The 14,657-nt window shown below is 40.6% G+C and overlaps 1 long non-coding RNA gene across 1 annotated transcript in view; it reads left to right on the top strand.

Annotated features, from left to right (window-relative positions):
* Window positions 1–13,608, top strand: part of LOC107289993 — a 15,413-nt gene extending 1,805 nt beyond the window's left edge. The window contains exons 2-3 of the long non-coding RNA XR_001548941.1: window positions 3,478–3,565; window positions 13,527–13,608. This is a non-coding gene — a long non-coding RNA (uncharacterized LOC107289993). The remainder of the gene's footprint in view (window positions 1–3,477; window positions 3,566–13,526) is intronic.
* Window positions 13,609–14,657: the final 1,049 nt, after the last annotated feature.

Genomic DNA, 14,657 nt, shown 5'->3' with positions numbered 1-14,657 from the left:
CTCTCTCTCTCTCTCTCTCTCTCTCTCTCTCTCTCTCTCTCTCTCTCTCTCTCTCTCTCTCTCCCGTTCCCTCCCTCCCTCCCTGTTGCATGGTTGCTGTCATTCATCCATCTGCACATGTGTAAAACTGCTTTGGCAGAACTGTTTTCTCTTGATGGAGAAAATGATAATTTATTTATATAGTGCTTTGTGAGTCCTTCAGAGGGCTCTGCGTCTGTAGTTAATTTTAATATAATTTTAGGTCTTGATGATGCAGTGACTTTATCTCTGACCAGTGGGCCTAAGGCAGAGTATGCAAGAGAAAGCAAAGAAAACTGAACATAAGTCACATGAAAACTAAAGTGTTTACTAAGAGACACAGTAATTACAAGCATAATTGGAAAATAAATATTTGGAAATCATCATCCAATCTTCCCTAAGTTGGGAAAACCAAACAAAAATTGTCATAATTTGAGCCTTAAGGCTATCTAATGAAATACTTTGTTTTCCTGTGTGCCTAGACAATTATTTAGTTTCTACAATTATAACATTTTGTAAGGGCAAGGTATTGGGCCTTCTGCTGAATGGCACAGCGGTCTCTTCATACAAGCATCTGAGCGGTCTCTTCATACAAGCATTTATCCATTTCTTCATACAAGAAATGGATAAATATGGACAAATGGACAAATGGATAAATATGCAACGAGATAGCCACTTGTCTGAAATGGTATAGAGTCTTCTGCTTGAGCAAGGGGGTCTTGAAGACCTCCAAAGTCCCTTCCAATGCTGTTATTCTGTATTCTGTTAAGTGCTACTCTTCTGCGTCCTTTGAGTTATATGTCAAATATTCTGTTTCCTCTATAAAGGCATGTTTGAAAATTTGGCAGATATTGGATAAAACTAAACTGCACAGGAGGCTCTGTTCACCTGTCCCCCACTTCTTGTCATCGTCAAATTTGCTTCCTCCTTGAAAAAAGAATAGAAAATACTTAAGTAATTGTTGCTTGTCAGGCTCAATTCTTGCTCCAACAAGGATATGAGAAAGTCTCTTTGGAGTTCAAGCAGTGTGTTGATTTACCAAAACGCTGCACTGTAACTGCCCACTATGGTAAGTCAGCTCTCTCAAATATTGTTTTGCACACAAGAGCATGTTTGTTTGCTAGGTTTAATATCATGCCATCTATGGTTCAATGTCCCTTTACAAACTAACTGTGCCCACTTTGCAGGGATCAGATAAATTAGTTAACAGGATAATAGAGTTGGAAAGGATCTTGGAAGTCTTCTAGTTCAACTCCCTGCTCAAGCAGGAAATCCTATACTATTTCAGACAAATAGTTGTCCAACCTCCAGTGATGCAGCACCACAGCTTCTGAAGGCAAGCTGTTCCACTGATTGTTCTCACTGTCAGGAAATTTCCCTTAGTTGTAGGTTGGTTCTCTCCTTGATTAGTTTCCATCCATTGCTTCTTGTCCTGCCTTCAGGTACTTTGGAGAATAGGTTGATCTCCTCTTCTTTGTGGCAACCCCTTAGATATTGGAACACTGCTATCATGTCACCCCTCGTCCTTTCCATCAGATTAGACACATCCAATTCCTGCAACTGTTCTTCATATATTTTAGCTTCCAGTCCTCTAATCATATTTGTTGCTCTTCTCTGCACTCTTCCATGGAGTCTCAACATCAATTTTACATCGTGGAGACCAAAACTGGTCTCCACGATGTTTTGCTGCATTGATTGATTGTTTTGCTGCATTGATTGATGCATCAATGTTTTGCTGCATTGATTGATGCATCAATCTTGGCACCCTGTTCTAATAAGGCCTCAGGAAGGTTGCTAAATTCCATTCAGTAGTAACTGCTGTAAGGCAGACTTGGGGTTAATGTTGTAATGTTGTAATTATTAATCTTGAAATTTACATTATTTTATAATTAGGTATTGTTATATTTTTTATTATTTTATATTTTAATTGCTCTTGTATTATTTCAAGTATTCATTAAGGTTACTTTTACCTTGTGAAAAGTACCTTTTGCCTGTACTCTCATATTGTGCTGCCCCACGCACATATGGCAAGTGTTCCTCAGGTGTTTATTCAAACATCCTCCCCCCCAAATAGGTCCTCAGAAAGCACTCCTGTTGCGCGGGTCCGGATTCCAAGTTCAGTGCTGCAAAAGTCATTGGGTAACCAAGATCAATGGGCCCACATGAAGTCCAAGAAAGCAGTCCACAAGTCAAATGGGTCAGGATACATAGCATGGTTCTCCTGCTCGAGCAGGGGGCTGGACTAGAAGACCTCCAAGGCCCCTTCCAGCTCTATTCTATTCTATGAGTGCATGAGCACATAAGGCACAGGACTGGGCACTTTATTCTCAGCAACACTTAAGTCCTCAGGGTGGGATTAAGTAGGCAATGCCGGTGAAGCCCTTCATGAGAGGAGAGGTTGCCTCCTCATGAGTAGTCTTGTCTCCTCTCTGCTGCAAGTATCCTTGAATAAGGAGGAGGTGTGAACTCCACTTCCTCCTCATTGCTAAGAGGTGGCAGCTGCTCCCCATCCTCACCTGGAGGCTCCTGGCCCACTTGCTGCAGCTGTGACTCACATCCGTCAGCCTCGGCCTTGGCTTTGGCCTCAGCCTTTTGCTGATCGGATCGACCCAGCTGAGGCTGTGCCATCAAGCTAGCGTTCTCTGAGCCCTGATCCTGACCAATGCTTGGCTCCACACTTTCCTCTTCAGACTCAAACTCACCCTCCTCCTCTGAACTCACATCTGGATAGTGGTCCAGGGTGTGTGTGTGGATTTATGTCACATATAACTTAATAAATATAAATGTAAAAATATAAATTTGCTAGCTGTTGAAAAAAACCTTGCTTCATGGACCAGCACCCTAGTATCTTATTAATCTAAGAAGTCCAGACTTGGAAAATTTCAGTGCTCTTATCATTAAATTAAATTTAATAATAATATATATTAACAATATATATTATAATATGTAACATAATAATATATTAATTTAATATATTAAATTAAGATTGCGATAGCTACATCCAAAACAATGAGTAATCCTCTTCCCTTTTTTATGTCTTAGCTGCAATCCTACAAACATTTGAATTTTTTTTCCAGTAGATCCCAGATAAATAGATTTTTATGGGATACTGAGATTGTTCTTACCTGCATTTTCTGATACTATCCAATTTTAAAAACTGAATTCATGTCAAAGAAGTATTGGTAGATGAAGGTGATAAAAATGGACATTTACCTTTTAGATGCTGAAATTTTTCCTCTTCCTCTTCCTTCTCCTTCTCTTCTTTCTTCTTTTCTTTCTCTTCCTTCTCCTTCTCTTTCTCAGCTTCTCCCGTGTATATTTTTTTGCCTTCAATTTATTTAATATATATATTTGTCTGCTACTTCTCCAAGTCATGGACGTTTTGGAATGCTAGTCTACAGAAGCAGTTATGGTCCTCATGAGTTTAATGGATGCATTTCTTTATATATTACATTTAAGGAAAAACTGGACTACTTCTTGGATTGTTCTCACTGGACGAAAAATAGAATTTTATAAGGAATCCAAACAGCCAGCTGTGCCCAATCTGGTAAGCAGTTGTCTTTCTCATGTCTCATCTTTTCGGAAGTGCTATTGAAAAAAAAAGTTCGGCATGATAAAAAAAAAAAATTGCAGAGTTGCTAAGCCTCAGACTTCTGAGAGCAGATGTAAGAAAATGGCTCAATAAACTTTTAATCAGATGAGAGAGGAAAGGGAAAGAGAACTCAGCATATCTTTTATTAAGAGGTGCTTTTGGAGAATAATTGCAAAGTGAGACGGATGGTGAGTGGCTCTCTCGTAATGCCCTCCATTGCGAAATTTAATTCCACGGTCAATATTTACGAAATAAGAATAAATACTTTACTAGAGATTTACGTTGATGAAGGAGTTCATTACATAATATTTCACACAATATTTTACGTAATCATTATTTACGAATTGTCTACTACGCTACTCTTAGACAATGTTTCTTATAATATTCTACATTTAACATAATTTGGGACTGTTTGCATCTTTAATACATGAATTTAAGTTGCTATTGAGCTTGCTATAAAGCGCCTTGCATATCATAAATAATAATAAAGTAGTTATAAATTGCACCTTAATACAGGGTGTTACCAAAGAGCAAAACAGTGTAACTTAACAAAGTGATTTTTATCTTCATATAAATGTGACATTTTCTGTTTCTGCCTAACATTTTCTGAATGCGCCTTATGATTCCATCTAATAGACTTAATGCATCTCTAAGCAGAATTCACTGTGCTTTATTTTTTTAATGTACCTCAAGGAGAGGCTGCTGATCGTGCCTTTGTGGAAACATTGGGGAAATAACCATGGCCTGTTTCTTTTCCAAGCTAGAACGAATGTCTTTTTCTCTGGATTTCAAAAAGAAGAACAATCCAGAAAAAAAATTCCAAAGTACCAGTATAAAAATGTATAATTATCTATTAGCAGCTAGAAAAGGAAGGCAGAAAAATGAGGGGGGGGGGGGGAGAGAGAGAAGAAAAATATGAGTGAAAAAAAAAGAAGGGAGCTATTAGAATGTTTGTTTGTTTTTATTTTTGTTCACTTTTTTGCCTTTTTAATTTTTTTATAGCCATCATATGGTTTATGCTAATGTAATGTTTATTTTAAAAATGAGTATGTATTCACTTCCTTTTTTGCTTGTTTTAACTTTTCTGTTGTTTACTTAATTTATTAAAATGTGAATAAGAGTAGCAATCCAGAAACAGCCAACTACAGCTAAAATAAGGAAATAGAGGGTAAATGGTTATAATTTTAAACAAAATCAGTAGCAAAATATGGAAATGGCTTTGAATGTGGTGCTCAAGGATCCCAAAAATATTTTGAGGCTTCCCCCCTCCCTCCCTTCCTCTCCTCCCCCCCACTCTCTTTTTCTGAGATAACATTGCAGAAGTGAGGAGGCAGGGTTAAATCATCAATTTTGTTTGTGGAAGTTCCAAAAGCACTCAGGAAATAAGGAGCAAACAGCATGCATTAATTTGGCCTTTATTTTGGCAAATCAAAACAAACCAAAACCATCCTTACCAGGAAAAACTAGCAGTTTTGCTCCTGAATTTCCGTAGTGCCACTTTGGTATATTCCAAAGGACCACAAGGGCTGTGCCCTTGTTACATAAGTAACATGATGGATTGGTTCCATTCTTCACACCTCCCAACTTCTATGATGAACCACTGAAAATTAGATTTCATTATGTGATATCACAAAGCCAATTGAGAGATAAGATATACGGTGTTTCCCCAAAAATAAGACCCAGTCTTATATTATTTTTGCCTCTAAAAGAGGCATTAGGTCTTATTTTTGGTGAATGTCTTATTTTTTTCCAGGAACTGCCCCCACATGCTCCGCACCTGCTTACTGTGCTACAGGCCTCCTGCTGCTATTGCCGCAGCGAGGCCTGTTGCGCTGCAGCCACCACCAGCACAAGGCATATCCTGTCACCATTGCCGCTGCCACTGCAAGTCATGTCCTGCTGCCATTGCCACCGCCATGAGGGGGAGCTGCCCCACGCGCCCCACACCTGCTTACTGTGTCACAAGGCGCGTCCTGCTGTCATTGTTGCTGCCATGAGGCACATCATGCCACTGTGAAGTGTGTGCTGCTGCCGCCATGAGGCACATACTGCTGCCATTGCCGCCACTGTGAAGTATGTCCTGTAATGCGCCTCATGGCGGCGGTGGCAACGGTGGAAACTGCCTTGCATCGACAACAGCTGTAAGAGCCCTGGGGCACAGTAAGCAGGTGTGGGGCACGAGGGGCAGCTCCCCCATCTTCCCTGCTTCACCTCACTTTGTGTCTTAGCAAATAAGTAGGGCTTATTTTGGGGGTAGGTCTTATTTTTGGGAAAACACGGTAGATAGTCCTTGATTTACGATCATAATTAGGACTGAAATATGTATCATTAAGCAAGATGGTTGTTAATTGAGTTGTATCCAATTTTATAGTCTTTTTGCTGTGATCATTAAATTAATCACATGGTTGTTAAGTCAATCTGGCTTCCCCCTGCTGATTTTGCTGGTTAGAAAAGTTGCAAATGTGACCCCAGGACACTGTAACCATCATAAATACATGCCAGTTTCCAAACTTGTGAATTTTGTTCATGTGACCATGGGCCTGCTGAGACGGTTGTATGAGGGCTGATTGTAAGACACTTTTTTCAACACCCTTGTAACTTCAGTCACTAAAAGAATGGTTGTAACCTGAGGACTGCCTGTCACTCTTACCCCAGAATCAGTTTTATCCTCTTTGTAAATCCACTCTCTCTTTGGTATTTTCAACATATGCACTGGAAAATCCATAATAAAGTGTATTTTTTTTTAAATGACTTACTTTTCCTTAGAAACTACAATAGAACAGAAATAAATGTACACCATATTCAGTCGACAGTAAATAAAACAATGACCAAACATTTCTGCACTATAGAGGTTAGCCTTTCTGTTTCGTTACATTGTTTTATTAATGGCTGAATTCTCTCATTGTCAAAGTATGCCTGTTAATAATGTAATAAGATATTTTTTTTTACTATTACAGGCCTAGCAGGAAAAAAAAGTTTGAACTCTGGAGACAAGCTTATTTGCTTCTGATGCAGATTAATGTGATTTTCTTTTCTTTTCTTTTCTTTTAAAAAAATCATCCTGCCGTAATTTTTGATAGCACAAAGGAAATAAACCTATACTTCTGATCTGATTAAAAATTGTTTACCAATTTTACTTTTAAGAACGGTTTATTTTGGAGAATGAAAGAATCCAACCATTAATTCAATAACGTAATGAAGTCGATGTTTGTTCGATGCAGTATGAATTTAATAACATAACAATTTTACAATGAAAATACTGTGATTTTTCCATAAAGGTGGATATATATACTCTACTTAGAAATAAATTAATTCATTAGTTCTTGATTAAAGGCTATGTTATAAATACAAAATATGAAGCAAAACGGCATTCACACAGACTTCCATTTTCAGACTCCATTCCGCGAACTCTGGTTTTATTGAGAGTAGATATTTCATCAGGTAGAACATTTGACATTTGTGCCAGTTTTAGTTAACAGGACAGTTAACAGGATTGTTACAAATTGATTTAATTATTTAATTAACGGCCATCCAGTCCTCACCATGTGGCTGGGTGGTTACCAAACAACTAAAAACATCAGCAAGATAACAGAGGTATTAATTAAAAAGATATCTGTCCCTCTTATTCATCCCTAATGCAGGGCTTTTCAACCAGTGATACTGGTGCCACCTGTGGTACATTGGCACCTGGCAGGTGGTATGGGACCATCCTAGAAAAGTGGTAGCGGGGAAGGAGAATGAGCTAAACCGGTGGCAGCACCGCACAAGCCTGAGCGAGAGATGGCTGGAGCTGCAGGGCTGTCAGGACTCAGCGGAAGTGCCAGGATCAGTGCCAGGATCAGCGCCAGGCTCCAGCTGGAGCTCTGCGCTGATCCTGTGCTTCTACTGAGCCCTGAAGAAGCACCAATCAGCTGGAATGTTGCAGCATCTCCAGGGTCTTGTGATTTACATTCAGATGCTTGGCAACTGATTCATATTTATGATGGTCACAGTGTCCCACGGTCATGTGAAGTGATCAAAACCTGCTGCAACCACCCAGCAGACGGGGGGAATAAAAACCAAACACCCCCCACCCCATCCCTGCTGCCAATCCTCAACAGAAATGCTCACAACAATGAAAACCTTGGACAGGAGGAAGAGCGCCGCTGGGTGGGCAGGCAGGTGTCTTGCTCGGCTGTGGCTTGGGGAGCACTTTTTTCAGTGCCATTGTAACTTTGAACAATCACTAAGCGAACAGTTGTAAGTCAAGGACTACCTGTACTTTATCACTTTTTTCCTTTTTTTTTTTTTTGGTCATCAAGTTTTTGACACCTTGCTAGGCGACTGGTGGTACTTGGATGTTGCCATATCCTAAAAGTGGTACAAAGGGTGAAAAGGTTGAAAAGCCTTGCCCTAATGAATATACCATTTTAAAATGCATTTTTTAGCCTCCAGAAACTTCTGGCTCAGGATTTTTGGAAAAGAACCCCAGAGCAAGCACAGCAACAGAGAAGGACGCCTCCTAGCTCCTATTGAATAACACTGTTTAATTGAAAGTACATGGAGCACACTAACCCTGGGACATCTTGGGAAATGGGCCATCATAATTGGAAAAGTTGTGTGCCTGTCAATGCCTAAGATGTAGATAGGTAGGTAGGTAGATAGGTACTGTAAGTAAATAACAGGAACACTATATTTTATAGGTAATTGCAACAGTTCATTTAGTGACTAGCGACTATTCAAAGTTACAACAGCACTGAAAAAAGTGACTTATGATTGTCTTTCACACTTATGACCATTTGCAGCATCCCCACGGTCACATGATCAAAATGTGGATGCTTGGCAACTGGTTCATATTTATGACAGTTGCAATGGCCTGGGGTCACGTGATCACCTTTTGCGACCTTCTGGTAAGCAAAGTCAAATAGAGAAGCCAGGTTCACTTAACCACCGAGTTACTAATTTAACAACTGTGTCGATTCACTTAGCAACTGTGTCAAGAGAGGTTGTAAAATGGGGCAAAGCTCACTTCACAACTACCGCACTTAGCAACGGAAATTTTAAGCTCAATTGTGGTCATAAGTCAAGGACTACCTGTATACCGATTTGAAGGAAACATTTTCAACTGGCCACTCTTAACTTTATCACAGGCTGACCTGTCTCTGTTATAAAATATTAGGTTGCTATGCCTTCTTTACATACAGCTGTTAGCAATGTTCTCTGAAGACCATCTCTTTTTAAGCAAATTTCTGTTTTGACATGAAATGCTAGCCCAGTATGCATTTTTTAGCCTCCAGAAACTTCAGCAGATAGTAACAGAGCTCAGGCTGTTAGTCCTTGTGCAAACTAATTTGCTGGACAAAAATGCTCTCTACATCCATATTCACAAGAACAGGACTTAAATGTAAAGGACACTTTTAACAGTTTACAAGAACTATTTCTTCCAACTGTTTTGATAGAACATAATTGACCTGATTGCAAAATACAAAGCAAGGACATTTATTTAGTTATTTAAAAGATTTATATGGACACTTATCTTGTAAAACACAACTCTGGGAAGGTCACATCAATACTCTGCCCAAACCCAGCCCTCCAAGAAAAAACAGGCAGCTATTCCACCATCTCTGGGCATTCATCTATACCAGGGGTAGGCAACCTTGGCTCTTTTATGACTGGTGGACTTCAACTCCCAGAATTCCTGAGCCAGCCATGCTGAGGGGAAAGGGAGAGGTTTCCAAGCTGAGCCATGCTGGCTCAGGAATTCTGAGAGTTGAAGTCCACCAGTCATAAAAGAGTCAAGGTTGCCTACCCCTGATCTATACAATCCTTCTATCCCTGTGCCTGGGAGAAAGGACAGTTCTTACCCTGATTGGGAGAACCAGTTTGGTATGGTGGTTAAAGCACAAGGCTAGAAATTAGGAGATTGTGAGTTCTAATCCTGCCTCACGCAGAAGTTGTGGGTGCTGCATCACAGGACGTTTTTAAGAAGAGACTGGATATCCATTTGTCTGGAATGGTATCGGGCAGGGGTCTGCAACCTTGACAACTTTAAGACTTGTGGACTTCAGTTCCCAGAATTCCTCAGCCAGTATAGCTGAGGAATTCTAGGAGCTGAACTCCACAAGTCTTAAAGTTGTCAAGGTTGCAGACCCCTGGTATAGGCTATCATGCTTGAGCAGGGGGTTGGATTAGAAGACTTGATTGCTCTAAGTGACAATAGCACAGAAAAAAGTGATTTATGACTGTTTTTCACACTTAAGGCCATTGCAGCATCCCATATTCACATGATCAAAATTCTGATGCTTGGCAAATGGCCCATATTTACGATGTCATTTAACGACACAAACTTTGGACTCAATTGTGGTCGTAAATGGAGGACAACCTGTAGTCAAGTTCAAGTTCTGTGCCAAGCTTGGGACATCACAGTTTAAGAAGAAGTTTAAGGGCCAGCAGGCAAAAGGCCACGCCGAGTGGGAAAAGCTGGATTCCCATCAGCGTCATGCTGCCCAGGCCAGCAGAGATGGGGGGAGGCATGCAATCCTAGCTGGGGCTGGGGGGCCATGGCGCAGATGGAGATCTGGCTTTCCCTGCTCGGGGTGGCCTTTGGCTTCCTGGGCATGGGCATGCTCTACCACCTCTACTCAAGCTTGCTAGCCAGCCGTTTTGCCTCCTTTGTGCTGGGCGAGCAAGGCACTCTGGGTGGCAGCGGCAGCCTAATGGACCTGCATGAGCTGCTGGCAGCAGCAGTAGCCCGAGGTGGGGCCAAGGTGCGTCGGGTGTGCGAGGGGAACAGGCTCCACACACAGGCCAAGGGCAAGATCTGTGAGGAGGCCGAGATGACCAGCAGCGACCTGCTCTCCAACCACAAGCAAAAACAGATGGGATGGAATAGGTGCATCCAGTGGTCTGCATCATGTGCCTCCCCCCTCCCCTATTCCGCCTGCTGCTGGAGGGCTGGCTCGATATTGGCAGCAGGCTATAGAGCCCCAGAGTGCACCGGTTGAGGCACCGGTAGGCTGTGGCTGCTGACAGACACCATTGGCCCCCATGTGCTCGCTGGCCTCTGTGTGCGGGGGCCCTGCCTTTCCTTTCCTTACCCCACGGCAATGGCACCCTGCCCTGCCCCCTGCCTTACTCTGCAGGACGAGCCTGCTGCCCACTGTTCTACCTGCCAGAGACCCCCTGGATCTCCCCCAACCCTGCCCGACCCCAAAGGCATCCCCTTCACAAACAAATTCGAGATGGCCACACCCACCCCGGTCACACTCACCAACTCTGCTGTGAGCCACATATCTCCACACCCCCTGAGGGCACCACAATGCTGATGCGGCCCTGGCACTTTGCAATAAATAAATGGGTTTTATCACTGCCCCAAACTGTCCCCCTCTTCCAGGGGTCTAGTCCCCAACACTACATACCAAACTGGACAATGGGACTGCTGTCCTACCTCTCCCCACAACAGCCCTAGCTAGCTGCCAGGTCAGCTCATCTGCCCTCATGACCAAAAGACCTCCAAGATCCCTTCGTGCCCTGTGATTCTATGTTCCAGGACAGCATAGCTGCCCTTCTAGGCTGGAACTGGGCTTCTTCTCCTCTTTCCTTGCTCCAAAGGCTGTGTCACTCCAGCACAAGAGAAGCCACACCAGGCCACTAAAAACCAAAGGCCACGTTTATACACACAGTAAAGGAATGAATATACACCTAAAAGGATGGCTGAGCTGATTGTTTAGGATGGAAAAAATTGAGAAAGATTCAGTGGACGATAAGAAGGTGATAAGGGATTTTGAATATGAGATGGGCCATTATCAGACGTTGTCAAAACTGGATCTTGGGAAACTATTGACATGGAATAAAAGGACAGAAACTAAAGAAACTATAACTGCAAGGTATATAAAAAGATATTCGGTGATGGATGATAAGAGTACAAAGATGTGGAAAGTACTTGGATAAACATGAAAACAGTTATGTTATATAGCACCCCAGACTATATTCATACTAATGAAAAAGTATGTAAAAGGATGTTTGGCAGAATGATACAGTGAAGTAGGTTGCGAATGAAAAGGAAATGCTGTAAAAATAAGCATGAAAGCAAAATACTGAGTGCAAAAGAAAGAAGAAGTCATTTGCAAAGAATATCGTCAAAAAGAAGAAAAGCAATTGGGAGAGTAAACACAGAGCTTTTTGGTAGGCGTGAGAAAATACGTAATACAAGAAAACACAATGTATGTTGAAAATTAGAATTGAAATCAGTACAATAAATGCCTGCGTCCAAGAAGTGATGAAAAAGAAGTTATAAATGCTTGAAGGATGTTGGGAAAATGGTGGTGGTATCACTAGAAGAATTTTGAAGTATGAATATATGATGCTTATGGAGAGATTGTGCAAGTTGTTTAATATGTGTGTGCCATCATTGCATCTGTGCCAGGCCATTGGAAGAATGCTTCTATTGTTTGTGTGTACAAAGATATGAGTAACAGAAATGAATGCAAAAACTACAGAATTATGTGGCTCTGGGAAGGTATTTGAGATAAATCTGATAAAAAAGGTAGAAGAGTTGACGGATTAAAATACGAAAAATGCATTGTGCTTTTATGTCATACAGTGGGGGTTGGGGATGAGAATACAGACCAGATTATTTATTTATTTATTTATTTATCAGGACATTGATAGATGTATTAATGTGAGAAAAGTATGTTTGTTAATTGAAAGAAAAGTATAGGGTAAAATGAATAGGCTTGGATTATGGAAGAGTGTGTATAAATATGGAGTTGAAAATTGCTGCTGAATATGATTAAAGCAATACATGATGCATGAAAATCAGTGGAATGCCTAGTGAATAGCTCAACATTTAGCAAGGACAAAGCTGTTTGATATCCCCGCAGTTGTTTTAGGTAAATAAAATAAATAGATGAATGTTTAAGGAATGCCTGTTGGGTATCTAGAAGTGTTGGTTGGGGATGTGGGTAGGATCAAGCGGCAATGGGTCAAATGCAAATGGCAAAGCAACTATTACTATAGGAAGAGTGAATAGGTTGAATGGAAGAGGAAGAATTAGAAAGTTGTGGTTGAATAGATGTCTTTTTAAAATCTTCAAGAAGAGAAAGATGAGAAGTTTAAAAAGTAAAGAAGTCTATGGCGCAATGGAAGGACAAATGTTTTGCAAAAAACAGACATGGAAAACTATACTGAATAGTGTACTTCCTGCCTTTAATTTCTTTGCCTTATTATTTCTCACTTTTGCTTTGTACTGTTCCTAATACCGCTTAGTCTGAAAGGGAATAGCCTGATTGATAAGTATGTAGGACTTGGAAATGTTATTACTTACATCTGGCTCAAATAATTCCAGCAGGGCGAGAAACACAGAGTTAAGAGCTGTGGGAAGAAGCCTTTGGGAGGAAGCCTGTAGTTAAGATGACTGCTTGTACTCAGAGGCTTTAGGCTTTGGCTGAGTTATAACAAACTCAACACATGATCATGACTTGGTAGATACCTTTTCCCCACAAGCAAGACCTTCAGTGGAACAAACATTGACAGAGAAAGAGGCATTCAGAACAGAGAAATAGGCTTAGCCCAACATTACTTGCAAAGTCTAAGCTGAGCTGTGTCTGCTTGAGTTTTTATAAAACAAAGTTAAGTTTATGTTTTTTTTCTAAGATTAAAAACACATTATTTGGGGGGGGGGTGTTTGGTCACAATAAAGCTAATGTAGATGTTGCAGTTTCCTAGGAGCTATTAACCAATATTTTGGAGGACTTTGTATAAGTAACGTATGAATTGGGCAACGTATATTAAGAGTGGGTTCATAAGAATTCCTGTGGAAAATTTGAAGAGGGACATCCAATATGGTGAACAGGTGGCCCAGGTGAACTTGATCAATTAATTCACCAACATCTTTGGAAGCAACAGTCAATTCATTCTCAACATTCTTTATTGACAGAAAGGGACCAAACCTGAGTGGCTGGACTTGTGTGGAGCTCAGATTGAGTGGACCAAGGAAAAATCTAGCAAAAAGAATGTCTTCCAGGTAGGATATGATTTATTTTTATCCCCTTGTTCTTTGTCAATCAAGGGTCTCCTGTTTTATTTCGTTGTTCATAATCAGGATTCCTTCCCAAGGGCAGCTGTTTAATGACTATAGTACACCAAGGCAATGTTTGCATTTTGTCTGTTAAAGCAATTGAAAAACATAATATTTTATTCAGTATTTTTTCCCCCTCTCCCTTGGCTAAAGTGTCTTGATGATTGAATTAACTCAAAACCCTTGAGAACCTGTTGATTTGCTGATTAATGTGCTACATGCAATTTGTTTATAAAAGTTAGGAGGTAATTTGTTTTGGGTTTAAAGACTGGGATCCTTGACCTAATGAACTTCTGTAAACAGAACTTTCACATGCTGCTTACACAAGTTGTACTCCCAACTGAATGGAATTTGACTGTTTATTTTTGTGATTTCTCAGGGCTTTAATGACAGATTAGGGGGCAAAGTGATGGGGAAGGAAAAAAGCTACATTTTTCAAAGTTAATTCAAAGAGCCTTGCCTTTTCTTCAAAGACAAATAATTTTACTGATTGCAAAGAATTTAACCAAGTTGCTTTCTGATAATATTTAGCAGCTCAATTATGGTGGAAGCAAGTTCCAAGTAACAATTATGTGGATTACAGCCTTATATTACAATCCATGATAACTCAGAAATCTCATTGGAATAGGGTTACAACCTCAGATATCTGAGCTGGGTTCATGTGGATAACTTGAATTATTTCGTTAGGAGATAGGCAGCAAATAAATTCAATGAATAAATAAAACAACTTGAATGGCACAGGTCAAACTTGTAGGCCTCTGCAAGTTTTCCACAGAACCTTAGAAGTAAATTCTTGGGCGCTGTGGGAGACAAATGGTCATTTCCACAAAAATGCCACGGGGATCTGTGAACGTTGCCATGTTTTTGTGGCAACATGCATGTCCTCTCCATGGCCATGAATAAAAGCCGTATCATACCAAGAAGTCCAATTACAATTGATATGACAGTCATTTCTTCCTCTATTATCTTCCAACTCCAATCTGTGAATCA

This window comes from Protobothrops mucrosquamatus, unplaced genomic scaffold, assembly GCF_001527695.2.
Source record: "Protobothrops mucrosquamatus isolate PMUCROS unplaced genomic scaffold, P.Mucros_1.0 scaffold800, whole genome shotgun sequence".
Classification (NCBI taxonomy): Eukaryota; Metazoa; Chordata; class Lepidosauria; order Squamata; family Viperidae; genus Protobothrops; species Protobothrops mucrosquamatus.
The sequence above is the reverse complement of the archived record's forward strand: the minus strand, read 5'-3'. Positions and strand labels throughout refer to the sequence as shown.